Raw genomic sequence first — 17,494 nt, 5'->3', positions numbered from 1 at the left:
TAAACTCTGTTTCAATGGAAACCAGGCTCAAAACAGGAAGCAATCAGTGGGAGACTGGTCAGTGAGGGCTACCAGGATGGGGTGGTCGGGTGGGCAAGCGTGACTCAAGAGAAGCCTGTCCTAGAGAATGGTGAAATCCCGGGGTGGGCAGCTGGGAGCCAATGAAGAGCCTCCAGCAGTGACTGAATTCATTTGCAAGCAGGATATGAGATGTTCTAGTGGGGAGGATGAAAGGCAGGAAGACCGGTCAGCACGTGACTGTGGAAACCCAAGCGTGAATGGTCTTTATTAGGACATCAGTGGGAAGAGGAGACAACTTTGGAGGAACATGTTTAAGGAAGAGAGGACACCACTTGACCAGGGCTGGACAGAGAGGATGAAGGAAAAGGCAAAGAGGACACTAATGTTTCTTACTCATCAACAAGAAAATCAGTAAGACCCCTGCAGAAATGGACTAATTTTGCAAAATCTTTCAAAATCACTGTACAGAAAAGTCATTTGCACTGTGGCTTCCAGAGAATATTCAAAATGTGGGCCTTTACAGATAAAAGCCACTGCTGGGGGATTAAGCTCTCTCTCACCACGTCCCTTCTATAGAAAGGGTTTTACAGATGACCAACATTTACTATAACCTCCTTCATGAACTTCACAGAATGAAACTCCAGGAATCTCCTAATGTGACTTCCCCCATCATCATAATTGCCAGTTTTTCCCATCTGAAACGTGATAATTGAAAACAAGAGTCTATAATCTTAAGTGCAAAGTTTTTGCCAACAAACACACCTGGGTTTGAATTTTGACTGCCATTTGCTCTTGTTTGAAGTTGGGTGACTCTACTTTCAAGTCCTTCATGGGGAAGGAATACTATTAAGGAATAGTATACTAAGTATACTAATAGTACACTAAGGAATAATAAACATGCAACTATCAGGGATGTTATTAGGATGGCATGAGATAATGCTCAGGTCAGTGTCTGGAGAATAACAACTATTTTATTAGGTACCTTGTGACTATGAGTGGCTTGCAAATCAAAATAAACAAATGCATGGTTCTAGTTTTTACATCTGGGAGAACTGGGAATGGTCTCTGGTTAGGAAGGGGTAATTGCTCCATCTCTCAAGGAAATGTATGTTTATATTTAGCTTTCCTGTATCCCATAGCCCATTGGTTACTTTCTTTATAGGATAAAATGAATGGTTTGAAGTGATATGACAAACTGATGTTGCTTTCAGAGACCTTTGTAACCAAAACATTTGTTCCTTAGCAACCCTGTAAATGTCCAACTACCAAGACCCATGTCTAGAAATTGCTGTCAGCCAGAGAAATGAGTGCAACTTCCTTAGTGCCAGGGTGAGAAGAATGTACTTCATCTGGGGTCCAGGATATCACCCCCATGAGGAAAAGTCTGGGGAAGGTGATTACTTGTGTGGGGCCATTGCTCATTATTAATTTGGCCATCGGTCATCTCTCGCTGAACGGGCTGACCGGCCGAGAGCACAGACGTGGCTTCAGACTAGCAGCAGCACTCACTGCCCAACCAATCAAACCACTCTGGGAAAAGGCATTTGTCAGAGGAAAGAAAGGACATCTAGTCTGGCTGGCTCCTCAGAGTCCCTCCAGAGAAGGATGGAGGGCAGTTTTCATTTAAGTTAGAATCTGAGCCAGGGGTTCTCAAATTTGGCCCTGGAACATGTGGGCATGGACAATGTGGCTGTCTGAGGGATTTTAATCCTGTATCCCTTTATTGTGCTTCATTTTTTTTAAATGCACTTGTCACCCTCATTTTAACATGATATAATTTGTTTTTATGTCTATTGTGGGTCTACTCAGAAGAATGGAAGTTCCAGCAGGGCAGGGATTTTGTCCGCCTGGTAGAGTGGGTATGAGCAAGAGCTTCGGAATAGACTGCATAAGGTTAGACTCCAAGGCCTGCTACTAAGCTCAGAATCCCAGCTCTGCTGCCTGACGTTAGATTCCCAGGCCTGCTGCCTACTTGCTGTGACCCTTGCACAAGCTATTTAAATTCTCTGTGTCTCAAATCCCTTACCTTAAAAATGGGGACAATAATTGTGTCTGTAGCAAAACATTGTTGTGAGGATTAAGTGAGTCAATTCATAAAAGTGCTTAGAATAGTAAGTACTTTGTATATGGTAAACATGTCCCTAAACGTTTCAGCAATCATTATTATAATTCACTGCTCTAATTCATCTCAAACAGGGCCTGGTCTATAAATATTTGTTAAATATTAAATGAATAATACACTGAATTTGCAAATGAATTCTATTGAAAATAAACTAAGTGGGAATGTATTCAAAGTTTTGTCTCTAATAATAATCACGTAACTACCTTGACTTCTACTGTGCATTCTGGAATGGGAGAGAAAGGGGTAGAGTGACAGTCTGCAAGCCTGGGTTGTGACCACCCAGTGCGGAACAGGCATGTGATGGGAAGCTGTTGCCCACAGTGTCTGCATATATATATATATATATATATATATATATATATATATATATATATCAAGATTTAAGAGTTAAGTCTATGGAGCCTTTATGACCCCACCTTCCCAGTTCTCGGTGGAATGATATACAACACATGCTTGCTTCCTTTGGACTTTCACTGCCCCTTTCTTCTGTCTTCCTTCCTTCCTGCTTTGACGCTGTTCCTTAGTGACTACTGTGGTAGAGACTGCCAGTCATTGTCCATATTGGGGTCTTGTTCCTTTTTTAAAATTTTGGCATCATTAATATACAATTACATGAGCAACACTGTGGTTACTAGATTCCTCCCATTATCAAGTCCCCATCACGTACCCCATTACACTCACTGTCCATCAGCGTAGTAAGATGCTATAGAGTCACTACTTGTCTTCTCTATGTTGTAAAGCCCTCCCTGTGCCCCCCCTGCATTATGTGTGCTAATTGTAATGCCCCTTTTCCCCTTCTCTTCCCCTTCCCACCCATCTTCCCCAGTCCCTTTCCCTTTGGTAACTGTTAGCCCATTCTTGGGTTCTGTGAGTCTGCTGCTGTTTTGTTCCTTCAGTTTTAGCTTTGATCTTATGCTCCATGGGTCTTGTTCCTTTTGGGCCTCCTTGCTGCCGGGGGGGTGGGGCGGAGCATGCAGCCATGTTCCAGTCAATGGGACATAAGCTGGGGGATATATCCACTTCTAGACCCTGCCATGACACGTCCTGACCACCTCTTACTTGTTCTCTTCTGTTCCTCTCTGCCTTTGGAGAATACCAGAGCCCCTTGAAACCCAGGATGGTGAAGCCACAAGAGAAGAGTCGCCTGGATCCTAGAATTGGCACTTGGAGAAGAGCTTAAAATTATGACATGAACCAGTAGTAAACACTCATTAAATTAAGCCACTGTGAGGTTGAGGCTTATTTGTTACTTCAGCCTTCAGAGATTTCTTGACCTCATGCTCATCTTCACTCTCAGTTTATCTCTAAGACCACAGTGACTTCCAGCATATCTTCCACTGAGTCAAGTCCCAATCTTTTACATGTGGGGTGTCTGTATTCCAGTTTGGCAATTGTGTCCTAGTTCACACCTCTTGCTCTTCCTTTCACTCTTGAAAGTGCTCTAGATTGGAATGTTTCATTACCTTCTTCATAGGCTAACACATACCAAACAGTACCACACAGATCATGTACAGCTGCTGTGACTTGGAGAAGGGGTGAGAGACACAAGGTGCATCAGCCCAGCCGAACACAGAGACCACCTTCCGGGGAGGGAGCACGGGACCTCAGTGAGAAGCTGGTTTGCGTTCAGGAGAGCCTCTGCTTGCTAGGATTCCTAGACTGCAGGCTGGCCAGCTTGCTTGGCAGTCTGGCTGACACTAGGAAGGGGCCGTTCTCCAAAAGCTCAGGCCCTGGCCAGAGTTTGTTTTTCATGTCCCAGCACTGGGGATGGACAGCTCGGGCTTGGTACCAGGGACATCTGTCTCCTCTGTTCCAGGACCCTGTCACGATCAGTCCTGGACACAGGGGTGCTCAGGGGACTGTGCTGTGCTTGGCTGACTGAGAAGGTTGATCCATAGCACTTTCTATCTAATAGATCTGCAAAAGCCCTGGAAAGGGATTAGGAGGCACATGACCAAATCCCACTAGGGGGGCGAACGTGTGCACAGGCTGGCTGCAGGAGGGAGTCTGTCCCCTACAGCAGCTTGTCTCTCTCTTGATTAGACAATAAAGCCACCCAGAGGGTGAGTGCATCCACCCAAGATAAATACCCTCACCCCAGTTGTCTCTTTTTTTCTTGGCCTTTGAAAAACAACCCATGTTGGCATGCAATGTGAAGGCTGTGCTTCTGAGTCATCAGTCATACCCCGAAGTGGCATGAAAATGCAACTTTTACGAGTGCTTGAGAGGCAAAAAAATAAAACCACAGCAAATATTTGACTGATCCAATTATAAATCTCCCCCACTTCTTGGCAGAGATCAAGGAGGAATGGTAACTGGGTTAGTTTAGAGTTTCCGGAGGAACTTGGAGGAGTGAGCAGAGGAGGCTGGACCATTGAGCAGGGCCTGTCACCTTCCCAGGAGGGGAAGCTTCCCCAGGCAGGGAGATGCTTTGGAAGGCATGCCAGTACACACCTGCCAGGGAGGGCAGGGTTAAAGACACACTCATCACCCTTCAGGAAGATGTTGTTACTGGGTCCAGGACCCTGGGAAGGGGGAAAGTAACTTTATTGCTATTTGGAAGGTCTGCTCGCTGAGGGTTCATATGGACGGGAAAAGCAATAAACGCTGACATTTCCCACGGACGGCCTGCCGCTCCCGCGCTCAGTGCTGGTGGTGTCCCTGGCCTCCGGTGTCTGATGTTGATTCCGCCTCAGATGGCAGGGCACGCTCAGCAGTTGGTAGGACCGCAGGGACGCAGCATGTGTGACTGAGGGCTGCTTGAAGCCACATTACCACGGGGTCTCCGGCTGCATCCACTGATGACTGGTGGCGGTGGGTCACTCATGGGGGCCTGTTCATCTCTTTCTGCCTCCAGCCAGGCCCGTGGCAAAGTGCGCCTGGCTGATTCCCCATTGAAGCTCAGCACAATTTCTTTTCTCTCCTTCAAAGAGGCTGAGTGTTAAGCCAAGCGTGGAGGGATGACAGGGCAGGGCTGAGCTGCAGTGGGCTGGTTTCCTGTAGCATGGCCCTGCCTGTCCTGTTCAGGACTCCCTGCTCAGTTCCTACCTACAGTGTTTGAGTTACTGAACTAGATGCCAGTTGGCCAACTAGATGCCAGCTGTGGGCACTGCTGGGGCCACTCTTCCACTGGCTGCGAAGACGAGCCTAGGCTTCCCGGCAGGAAACAGCACCTGTATCCACGCACTGTTACAGGGTATCGGGCCCGGCTCTACAGGTAGGGATCAGGCAGGCTGATCTCAGAACCAAATGGGGTTTCCTAAAATAAGGAGTCGGGGAGAATACACCTACATGGGTGGAATTCTTGCTTCTTTCAGTACATATCCTCTTGCTAGGGTGGAAAAATAAAGAATAAGAAGAGTCAATTTCTTTCTGGGCACTTACCATGTGCCAGGCATCACGGCAATGGTGACATATATTTTATCACGTTTCATCCTTCCAGAAACCCTATTCTTATCCCCATTTCTCAGGAGAGGAGTAAAGTGACACATCCAGTGCCAATGACCATGGTTGGTGGCCAAGAGGACTTGAATTTGGATTTGTACGAGTCTTAACAGCCCTGGGAAATCATGTCAAGATTTGCAAGAACCTGGTTGCAGCTGCCAGCATATCTGGTGGCAGGCCTAGTTTGTAAGTCTCCTAAAGATGCTGCTGAGCAGAGAAGGGGGAGGACAGCAGGGCTCAGCAGTGCTCGGGTCTGACTTGAGCAGAAGCAAGTTGGGAACCTGAGGACGCGGAGATGTCCCACTGGGGTAGACGGAAGAGGATGCCAGGAAAGGTCTGCATGGCTCTGCTGGGTGTTGACTCTACCTAGTCTATGAGCTCCTTTTGCTCAGTTCCAAGCTTACCTCTCCTTGTATTCCAGCCCCACGGCTCTTCTCTGTCCCCAGAACATGCTAAACTCATCCCAGCCCCAGGGCCTTTGCATGAGCTGTTCCCTCTGCCTGGCCTTCTCTTCCTCCTAATCTTCCCACAGCTGCATGTTTCTTGTCCATCCTGCCTCTGCCTAAACATCATGACCTCAGTTATGCATCCCTGACCACCCCTTCTAAATGCTTCCACCACTTCTCCTTCCTTCCATCCTCAGCAAAAACTCATTGCTCTTTAAAAAAAAAGTTGTTACTTATCTACTAATTGATAGTTCATCTCCCTTTTCTTAGATACAAACTTCTTAAGAGTGGGAGAGTTGTCTGTTTTACTCAGCACAGCATCCCCTGTGCCTAGAGCAGTGCCTTGCACATAGTAGATACTTCAGCAAAGATCTTGATGGAAGAATGAGAGACATTTATACTCAAAGAAAATAGTACCTGGAGTGAAGCCTGTATGAACACAGTGAAGTTTTGGTGATACAACTCCTGAGAGGATGTAACTTCTTTGAGAAAAGTTTTTAGGAAATTTTAGTAAACACTGAGCAGTTTTCCTGTACTTCTGTTTGCTAACTGCTCAGATGATACTACAAAAGTTAACATTTCATGAGGCCATGGTTCTAAGTGATTGACATGTACCATGTTATTTAAAGCTAGTTATAGCCCTATTGAGTGCAAATCATTATCCCCACTTTCCATATGAGAAAACTGATGCACAGAGAGGTTCTATAACTTGCTCAGGCTTTGGCAAATGGTGGTGCTGGGGTTTACACACAAGCAGCCGGCTTCTGAGAGCATGCCTTCACCCTATGGCACCATTGGCTGCTAAAAACGTTGAGCGAGCCGGCAGCTGGGGCCTGGTGGTGGCCAGCCTCGCTCACTTGGAGGGTGATTCTGGTTTTATTCTCCCGCCCCTGGGAAGGAGAAGGTGTGTGTGACATGATGGCTCCTCAAGTAGCCTGCAGAGCTTCCAGCAGAAGCAGGACTGTGAACAGCGTCAGAATTCGGACAAATACCTTGTTTCATTGTTTGGATCCCATTTCTTTGGCTCAGAGTATCTCTTTTTGTTTGTGAAGCTACGGCAGTAAGACAAAACTGGGCTGCCTGTGGTTCAGGGGCCACCCTGCCCATGTGTGACGAGATGGAGCATTTCACTGATCTCCGTGGGGGAAAACGGTCCTTTAACACTTGCTTAAGAGCAGAAAGTAAGAAACCAAGGAACTTGGGCATGGGCAGGACTTTTCTGGAAGAGACAAAGGATTTTTGGCTCCTGTAAGTAGGGAGGGAGTCAGAGAGAGGTAAAGGGGGTAGCAGAGTGGAACAGCAAGGTGTCGGGGGCCACCCAGACCACAGCAAGGCCTCTTCCTGTGGCCCCCTCCCACACTCCCGAATCCAAGGGAAAAGCCAAGGGAAATTGTGAAGATCTTTGATGAGCTAAATTTCTTATGTAAACCAGCAAAAGGAGATAGCACCTTTCCTGAATGTTACAGGGCAGGAAAGCGATGGCAAAGAGAGACAAGAGAACCTAGCCACAGGAACTCAGCAACGGACCACGGGGTGCAGAAACCCTTAGCCCAGTCTTGACTAGGCAGGGAGCTGACATCTGGTTTCACTTGAAAGGCCTACAGTTCTCCAGATTGGGGTTCACAGGTAAGGAAGATCTGAAGCACAGCTTGCAAGTCTATGTCTTGCCTAGGCTTTTTGTTATAGGAGGAAATGAATGTAAAAACATTGGTTTAGTCAACAAATATTGAACCTACAATGTGCCTGGGTATACAGCAGTAAATCACATATGGACAAGGTTCCTGCCCTCCAGGGGTTAACACTGCCGTAGGAATCAGAGCTTCAGGGGAATGACAGGGCTACAAATAAGAAAGACAGCAAAGCAAAGACAACCAGAGGGCCCAACAGCAAGTGAGGGGACAGACCAATGAGTGTATATATCCAAACTGGAAATCTGCTCAGTGCTAACAGGAATGAGCCACTGATACACACAACATGGGTGAACTTCACTGACATTATGCTGAGTCAAGAAGCAGGATACAAGAGAACACAGGATTCCCTGTTTATGATACTATAGGGAAGACGAATCTTATGTCCAGTGATAGAAAGCAGGCCATGGAGGGCTGGGATGAGGTGGGTGAGGGCACAGGGGAGCCTTTGCGGGGGAGTGGCAGTATTCTATATCATGACTGTGGTGCCTACACAGATACAGTTTTCAGGTTTTAGGAATCAAAACTGTACACTTCAAATGTATGCCTTGGAGGTCCTGTAAATTATACTTAATTAAGTTGCTTTAAGACACATAAAGCAGGGTGTGAGGATAAAGGAGTAGCCAGTTTTAGATTCCCTTGTCAGGAAAGGGCTCACTGAGGGCCTGGTGTTTGGGCAGAGCCCTGAAAACAAGCAAGGGAGGCGCCACATGAGTATCTGGGGGATATTCCAGGAAAGACAGAGCAGCAAATGCAAAAGCTCCGAGACAGAGTGAGCCTGGCGTGATGGGGGAGAGTCAGCGGGCAGTGCAGGGGCCTCGGGGGGAAAGGATGGACTTGCTGGCCAGCCAGCCCAGAGGGGACTGCAGGCCATGTAACTCATGTTCCGTCGGACGTTTGCTGAGCACCTACCACGGACAAGCATGGCTCTGAGAGCTGGACCCGCAGCAGGGGACCAAGCTTTCCCTTCTAGGGCTGCCATTCTAGGGAAATTTCAGATTCTCCTTCTACTGTGCAGGGAGGCTTCGGAAAGTTTGCAGAGACCCAAAAGCTCTGACAAGCAGTTAGAAAGGATGAGACCGGAGCCTTTTTTTCTAATAAAAGAGCTTCCAGCCTGGTGTGCTCACTCACTGTGCCTGGTTCCCGGGTGGGCCCTCTGGGCTTGGCGGTGGCTTTGGTGGTTCACTAGATGAAGATAAGCAGATGAGGGGTCCTGCCAAGTCCTCCTTGCCCACCCCCCAGCTAAAGATCAAGCCTAAAATTGTGGTTTTCAGTTCAAGGGAGTATGTTTTGAATTCCTCTGGGGTGGGAGGGGGGAAGAGGTAAAAGGAATGGAGAATGCCCAGAAAGGATGAATTATCACTACTAAAGGGTAAGTTACCACCATCACCATTGTGATGGTGAGTACCATAGCACCCCTGCTTCTCAGAGCTCTTTCAGAGTGGGATTTCCAAGACAAACTGGGATAACACTTAAGCAGTAAGGCCAGTGCAGGGCAAGGCAGGGACCACACATTCCCTGGTGGGTGGCCCTTCCCGGGGACTCTTAGAGGGGCTTAATGCCAGCGCCCACTAGCCTCACACGGGCAGGGTCGGCTCTGCCTCACCCACTGCTGCAGCTCCTTGACACGTGGCATGCAGAAGGTGCTCAGTTAATGCTGGGGAATTCAACAATCTGGTCTGCTTCTGGTGGAATGATTTATCTATCTGCAGGCAAGGTAGGTATCCTTGGGAGGTCATTAACCATCTCACAGGAACTTTTTGAGAACAGGAAGAAAACAAGTGACAACCATTAAGTCCTGATTTCCCATTTTTAAAACTTTCCCTCAGTACATAAAAGTGTGTGCTCCCAGCTGCTAGGGCAACTCAGAGCTTTGTGGAGTTTGGCCACTTTTCCTTTATTTAACATGTGTTCCTATCTGGGATGTGTACATGGTTGTAAATCTGTAACAACTCAACATGGGGTCCTGGCTACTCGACCTCCAGAGGGGGTGACCTCCTTGGCCCCTCTGGCCTTGTCAGAGCCAGTCCTGAAAGGACAAGCTGTGCCCTCATTGGTGAGTGATGGCTAAAGAAAAGCACAGTTTCTAAACAGAGGACAATCGTCATGTGAAGCTTCGACACAGCCCACACAACAAGGCTATCTTCGTTGCCCTCTGCTTGGAAAGATCTTTCCTTTTCTTTCCTTTCTCTTTACCTGCTTGACTTGCCTTCCAAGAGTCATCTTGGGTAGCATATCCTCCAGGAAGCTGCCCTAAAATGCTGTACAGGGTAGACCTGGTGCCTACTTTTATGCTTTTAAACCTTCTGCAACCAACTCTTCAGTAATAATACTAGTTAACATTTGATTAGTCTGCAAGGGACAGGAACAAACTCTGTAAATGAGACATGGCACTGGGCCCAGGAAAGATACAACAGAACAGTGCTGGCAGGCGGCACACACTGTCCACCCCTGTCCCATCCCATGGAGAGCTGTGCTTGGGCCAGACCCAGGTGGATGCACCATGCACTTGCCCCAGGAAAGACACCCTTATCCTCTGCCACCTGACACACTCACAAAAGGATTGAGAGGACACAGGAGCCACTTGACCCAAATGGAAGACCCTGATCTTTGTAATCTGGATGAGTCTTGAGAAGGACCAGCTAAACCTCGGTCTGTATACCAGCATTGGTTTCTGCCAGAGGCCTTGCCATTCTCCCTGCAGAGACTGTTGGTTGCTAGGTTACCTGTGAATGCGCTGTAAGGGTTGTAGACCAGTCACATTGATTGGCTGGTCTCCATAGGGTGCTACTATTTTCTAGGCATTATCTCACTTATTCTCACAACAACCTGTTGAGGTACAGTCCTCATTTCACAGATGGTGACACTGGATCTAGAGAGACTTGTTCATAAACATTCAGCTACTTCACAGCAGAGACATTATTCAAGCCCAGACCAGGCTGACTCTAGGCGGCCAGTTTTTCCTCTTCTGCCCAGCACAGCACCTCCTGGCCCTCCCTACGTGGTGCTGCCATTGTTCCTTAACTTGTCGGGTCCTCAGTTCCTCAGAGGTGAGGCCAATGCCTTTCATCTCTGTATCCCCAGCACAGACACGGAGTGAATATTTGTTGAGCACATGAATGGATTGATTTCATATTTCTTCTTCCCACAAGATCATGTCCCCATCATGCTGCCTTTTGATCTAACCGTGGAGAAGGGTGGGAGGTGTTGCTCTGAACACTAAGTGGACCACAGTGTAGGGGTCAAGTCCAGTGAAACTGATGAACATTTCAAGGCTAATCCAAGATGTACAAAAGTTCTGCTGGGATGCCAGAAGAATGGAGGTTTTACCTCTCAGTGCCTTGCTGATGTGATTTCTTCTTTCCCGCACACCCCCATCTAATTGTCTTTAGCCAATGGTTTATCAGAAATGTCACATTTGGCTCCCTGCCCTCCCAAGATCAATAGGAGGGTCTTATGTGGGCTGGTTGGGAAATAAATCAAATACATCATTGAGTAGAGGGAGTAAGCTGGGAAGGTGTCCAGTCACAAAGTGACTTCCAGAGCACCACAGAGGAAGAAAATCACAGACACTGTCTGGCTTCTCTCAAAGTGTGGCCTGAACCTTTCATCAGGCAGCAGTGTGACCTTGGCAAATTCCTTCGACTCTCTGTGTCTCCACTCTATAATCCCTAAAATGGGCAGAATAAAAGTATCTATCTCTGAAGCACTCAATCAGTATCAGCTCTTCTTCCAGCCATTATTGCCATTATGAAAGTCTGATATACTGTAAATCCTTTGTAAAGTGATTCCATGCTTAAGAATTCATCATAAAGAAATTATTTAAAAAAACAGATGAACATATACCTGCAAAGATGTTTACTATAGAATGATTATAATATTGAAAAAGGGAGATGAGTTAAAAAATTTTTTTAATCTGTAGAATGGCCTATTTTTGAGGCATTTAAAATGAGTTTGTGGAAGAAGATTCAGATTTAGCAAGTTGTTCCCTACCTATCATTATGTAAAGAATCAGGGTAAAACAGTATGCATATGGCATGTTCCTCTATTTGTAAAAATGATTACTATATGTGAACAGGAAACTGTCCGGAAAATACACTAAAAATGTTAATGTATTGTTTTCCTGTCATCATTGCTTTCATAATGAGAAAAACACAAATAAAGGTTATATTTTAGAAAACAACTGAAATTTTTTTTTTTGGGGGGGTGCTTGTGTGGCTTGCATATGGATGTTTTGAAAAACATGATGATAACAGCTTATAACCATTTTTATGTGCCAGCACTGTTCTATGTGCTTTATAAAGATTACCTCATTTAAGTCTCACGACAATGTTGTGAATGTATAATATTATCATCTCTGTTTTACAGATGCAGTAACTGAGATATGGAGGGTCTGAGTGACTTGCCCAAGGTCACACAGCTTGGAAGTAGTGAAGGCTGAAATTCAAGGTCAGGCAATCAGACTGTGCATGCTATTATGCTCATGCCTATCTATGTTTGGAACAGCTGCACAGACATGCCAAAGAATGTTTATTTAGAGTGTATTTTCATTTGTGTATTATTATTTCAAAAATTATATTTAAATCCCCACACTGACTTGATATATATAATAGGATCTAGTTATCTGAGGACACTTGAAATTAAGAAAAGGCCACTTAAAATGAATGCTCTTATCAAATGGGAAAATGGCTGATTAGGACTTTATCTTGAAAAATCTAAGTCTAATTATGAACACTTTTTATTAATCTCATATTTAGGAAAATTTAGGTTATATCTGCAGCTGTGTGAGACTGTTAGCATGGGCACTGAGTTTTCATATGTAGGCAAAAATGTGACACTGAACATTTCATTGTCTCTCAGCCTCATCAATTGTAAAACACATCCTGTTTTCAGAGATGTCAAAGCATGAGCATTGTGTGCATCTTAGAATGGATGAGTTCTTGAAAACGACAGAGCATCACTTTAGTTTCACTGGGGCAACACAATCAGAAGGGACATCTCTGTAAACATATTGGGTGTCTTTGTCAAATTTTGCAGGACCTCTCTGCGTTATTGTAATCACCCTCTTGGAAGTGCCCATCTTGTCACCTTCTCTGTTATTTCTTTCTGCTGCAATATTTAATGGCATTATCTCATCAGCTCCACATTTATGCAGCTCCCCCTGGCACTTCAAAGCTGATCTCCAGCCCACTTTCATTGACTTAATGAAACTCCTGTTTTGGACACAAGCTGTAATTTTACTCCAGCCATGACTGTGTTTATATTGTACTGCAGGATGCTTCTGGAAGCAACTGCCCTCTAGAGAGAAGAAGAAGGAGGTGCCTGACTGCTGTGTCTAGTACATACAAGCTTTGTGACCCCTATTCTTTCTCAGTGTTTCCATGTGTGAGATGGGGTTGCCCCTACTGTCTACTTCATAGGGTTGTTGAGAGGATGAAATACTTCATGTGAAACAGCCTTTGGCACATGGTAGCACTTAACCAATGTTGACTACCAGTATTATATTCAGTGTTCAAAGGGGAAGGATCTCTGAGATGAGAACATTTTTATCAGTGATCTGATGATTGATGAATATTTTTGTCTTATAAAAACTTTTGCTTCCTATAAAACATCCTTACTAAGAGGGCTTCAATTAACATTTTAAAAGTCATTAAGTTTTGTGAAGATCTAGGAATAAAGCTTTTCCTAACAACTCCGAATACAGATTTGATCGACTATAATGCTGTGATGTGTTAGGGAGCTTAAAGATCTGCACTGGGCTTTCTTTGAAAGCATGCTGATGTGTGTCTGCTAAGACAAAGTTGTATAAGCAACTGCACGCTGGGGGGTCCTGTTCAATGAAACGCCAGGCAGAGCAGGGGTACAAATTTGTGCCAGGATGTTAAACAAGGAGTGTGATTTCAAATGAACATGTAACATGTCGCATAATAGTGACTTATTATTTTTTTTTAAATAAAGAGAGTTTCAAAGCTTATTTTAAGCTTGGGGTACAACCCCTGTACTTCTGTATCTCAGTAGATACCGAAGCGATGTGAGTAGTTGTTAAATATTCTAAGCGATTTAGCCTCAAAACAATTATTTTCTATTGCTCCCCTTACAAGCTTTGTGGATCAATTTAAAATAAAGAATAGCCAGAGCCAGTAAGGGAAAGGGTTAAAGAAAATACTGTTGCTATTTGCAACCACTTCTGTATGTTCATTGTGATTTTTTCAATATTGTGTAAAAAAACAAGTACATAAATAACTTGTATCTTGACAGTGGTATAAGATTGTGGTCATTATTTATATCCTCTCAACGCTTGTTTTACTCAAAATAGATTCAAGCTTATCACAGATTCACTTCCCTTAGAGATTACAAAAATTAAGAAAAGTATGAAGAATATGGTAACAAATACCCATATTTCAATCATTCAAACAAATGGTACTGATTGGCCATATTTATTTCCAGTCTTGTGTGTGTGTGTGTGTGTGTGTTGGAGATGGGGAGAGGGCTTGCCTTACCTATTAATGTTTTATCATTGATGAAAACAAGTACTTTCTGAACTAAATTTTCATCTTTTTCTCCTCATCTGTTCCCAGAGGTGCCCATACTCATAAGTTTAGTGTCTATCTATCTATATATACACATACATACAATTAATAAATATACTATGTAGAGATTAACATAGTAATAAATATGGATTTGAACTATAAACTATATTTGTGCCAATAACACTGTCACTTACCATTTTATATATGGGGTTCTATATAAAATTTCACTTGAAGATAAATGTCTTTGCCTCAAAAATTGCCAACTCCTGAATTACAGCACCTCAGAAATTCTACTGTTTAAATATGTGACCTGGTGCCGTCCCCTCTCACTCATCCCTGCTTTGTCGGCTTCTGTCTTTCTCTGAGTTCCAGGTACCAAGTCTTGAGAAACATTTACAATGTTCTCCTATGCACCCAACTCAATATTAGGTCCCTTATAAAACAGGTTTCTTAGAGTTCTCCTTAGCTCTGCTTGGTGGTCCTCCAGAAGGACACTTATGATTTAGGTGACACTTTTGGTTCCTGTTAGGATGCCTCCAGATGATCACAAGGGGTGTGTCCACAGCAAGACCTTTCCAACAGCACTATGAATCCAACATGAAAGAAAACAAGGCTATTTGATTTCACGAAATCTTTCTCTAAACCTCAAGCTCTTTTGGGAAGGAAGAGTCGGAAAAACATGTCTGAAAATATGCCTCTCTGCAAAAGTGAAATGAGATTGCTATGTGATGTCTAACCCTGGTACTCATTTCCACACTAAGCTCAGAACACAGCTAAATGGAAAGAGTCCAGGGAGAGATCACCTGACTGGTTAGTGGGCACTGAGAAGGTGCAGACAGAGTGGCACGGCGACAGAACCAGTGTATGCAGAATGCTCCAGCATCCCAGTGTCCTAGGGATCCAGTTGGTTCCACCTCTAAGTGCAACTGTGCAGTTGACTTACTTGAGCAAGAGAGAAGGGCACAAGGAAAGAACAGTTCACTTTCCGAGAAGGCTCTGAATTGAAAAGGGATGAACCTGAGCCGGCAAAAGCTAACACCACTAATCACCATCTATAAATTTGCCTTAAAAAAATGCCATTTAAGGGAATTCTGCTGATGAGGACAAACAGGAATGTTTGCTCAGCTTTTTTTAATCTTGGTCTACTCATGCTCAATTTGCCATATTTGCATTTATTCAGTATAATCATGGGGCAATCTGTGGTCTCTTTAATAATTCCTTTCTATCATTTACATGTTTGATGTGTGGATAGTTTTGTTTCCTATCACAGACACATCGCAGTGTGAAGCACTAGGGGTTGACAGCTTCTGCTTCTTTTTTAGCACCATTCAATCCCTAGTACTTCCCTCTAATCTACTTGCTGGAGCTGTAAACCCACTCTCCGCTTCCAAGTTGCTTCTGGAAGTCACTGGGCTCATGGCTCCATCAGTGTGAGTGATGAAATAGGCATTTTTAATATTTGCTAAACAGCACTGTGGAGAAGGTGAAGTCTCGGCAGGGCTGCCAAGCGGTAACTGCATCTTGTTGTTTCAGGTTGATCATGTACCTAATTTGCCGATTATTGACTTGTTCTCACAAAGGATTTTACTTGGCTTGACATATCAGTAGCAATCACTGATGAACTGTCAAGCAAACTTGCTCACCGCCTTAACCACCCAAGATCCTGACTTGCAGCAACCGCCTCTGAGATTTCCCTTGATGCCCTGCACTGTAGCCAGGTCAGATTATTGATGTTTTTTTAAGTCTGATCTGGTTCCTTTCTAGAACCAGGGTTGAGAAAGTCTGATAAAGTTTGTAGGATTTTAAATGTTTGTTAAGATGTATTTTTTTTTTGTCTAGGTCTTAAAAAAACGTAATGCAGGTTGTAAAAATGCTGCATTTAAAAGGCAATATGATATCTACCTTTCAAATTGACAAAGACTAAACCACGAGAATACTCATTTTATACAAGTGTTCAAGTAAATAAAACAGGCACTTTATTTGCTGCTGTTGGGTGTAGTGGTGTAGGGAGAGTGATGCCCACTTCAGAAGGACAATTTCAATCTGGATAAAATCCTTAGGGTTTATTCTTAGGAAAAGAATGAAGGATGTTCACAAAGACTAGCCATGAGGATAGGTATCCCAAGATTTTACTGTAAGTCATTAGGCCTTTTCATTGATGGGTATGGTGCTCTTCCTTGCAGAGACATCAGAGAATCGTGCTTCCTGCCCACTGAAGTTTAGGCTATGACTTGTCTTGGTCTATGTGAGAAAGGTTTAAATGATATGTGTCACTTCCAAGCAGAAGTCTTTAGGGATTGGTGCGCACTCCCCATCTTCCCCTTCCTTTGCTACGGGGAACAACTCATGCTCCTGACAGTGGAAGCTCCACAGGTCTGTGTCCTTGAACGAGGTTCATTGCATGAAGTCTTCTTTAACCCAACATGAACATATGATGTAAAGTTTCCCGACCTTAGCTCTGTCAGCTCTGGGGCTGGGTTACTGTTTGTTGGTGGGGACTGTGCTGTGTGTGCTTAGCAGAATCCCCAGTCTCTACCCACGAGCTGCCAGGAGCAACTCCTTCCCAGTGTGACAGCCGCAGTCTTCCCAGACATTGCCAAATGTCTCCAAGGTGGGGGCAGAGCTGCTTCTGGTTGAGAATCACTGACAGAGTAAATAAGAAATAGCTTCTGTTGTTTTAAGCCACTTGATGCTGAGGGTTTTTTTCCTCCTGCAACTGGTATATTGCATTACAGCAAAAACATACATAAACATTTAGCAAATGCTTCAAATTATGGGTGTTTTCAACTTCCTTTTGTTTCTCTGTGTTTTTAGAATTTTTTTCTGCAATGAAAACAGTTTGTTCTTTCTTAAGGAGAAAAAAGTCTTGAAAATTAATTTTATTTTGAAAAGTTATACTTATGTAACTGCTTATCTATGTGTCCAATATTTGCTAGGGCCATACAGAATTTCTTAATATAATGAAATACTTGTATACAATGTCTTCTATGGTGCTTTAGTTTACACAGTGTTTTATATGCTACTTTTGTTGTTGTGGTACAGTTACAACAACGCTGTGAGCCAGGTAACACAGGTAGATAAGGCAAATGAGGCTAAGAGAGGTTAAGGGACATGTTCAAGGTCACCTGGTTAGTACATAGCAGGGTCCCCATTCTTAGTTCTCCCTCCTTTTCCAGGACTTACTCCTCTATGCACATTGCCTCTCTATCTCCACAAAAAGCCATTTTTAAAAAGTCGTCTGGG

At 44.3% G+C, this 17,494-nt stretch overlaps 1 protein-coding gene across 18 annotated transcripts in view; it reads right to left on the bottom strand.

Annotated features, from left to right (window-relative positions):
- TENM2 (teneurin transmembrane protein 2) overlaps positions 1-17,494 on the bottom strand; it is a 1,157,254-nt gene that overhangs the window by 167,126 nt on the left and 972,634 nt on the right. The window lies entirely within an intron of this gene.

The sequence above is a fragment of the Manis javanica genome, chromosome 1, assembly GCF_040802235.1.
Source record: "Manis javanica isolate MJ-LG chromosome 1, MJ_LKY, whole genome shotgun sequence".
Lineage (NCBI taxonomy): Eukaryota > Metazoa > Chordata > Mammalia > Pholidota > Manidae > Manis > Manis javanica.
The sequence above is the reverse complement of the archived record's forward strand: the minus strand, read 5'-3'. Positions and strand labels throughout refer to the sequence as shown.